General features: G+C 78.4%; 1 protein-coding gene across 1 annotated transcript in view; it reads right to left on the bottom strand.

The window, feature by feature from the left end:
* Positions 1-204, bottom strand: part of LOC104842721 (neural-cadherin-like) — a 66,118-nt gene that overhangs the window by 65,290 nt on the left and 624 nt on the right. The window lies entirely within an intron of this gene.

Genomic DNA, 204 nt, shown 5'->3' on the forward strand with positions numbered 1-204 from the left:
CCTGCGGCAGCACTTCCAGCTCCAGGGGCTCGCTGAGCAGCGCCGGCCGGCCGCGGTCCCGCGCGTAGAGGCGCAGCGGGATGGGCGCGCGCAGGTGGAGCAGGGAGCGCACCAGCACCACGCGCCCGCTGCGCGGCACCACGAAGAAGTGGGCGCTGCGCGGGCGGGCGAAGTAGCGCAGGTCCGCGGTGGCGCCCGCGGCCG

The sequence above is a fragment of the Haliaeetus leucocephalus genome, unplaced genomic scaffold (assembly GCF_000737465.1).
Source record: "Haliaeetus leucocephalus isolate CR32 unplaced genomic scaffold, Haliaeetus_leucocephalus-4.0 Scaffold92, whole genome shotgun sequence".
NCBI classification, from domain to species: Eukaryota; Metazoa; Chordata; class Aves; order Accipitriformes; family Accipitridae; genus Haliaeetus; species Haliaeetus leucocephalus.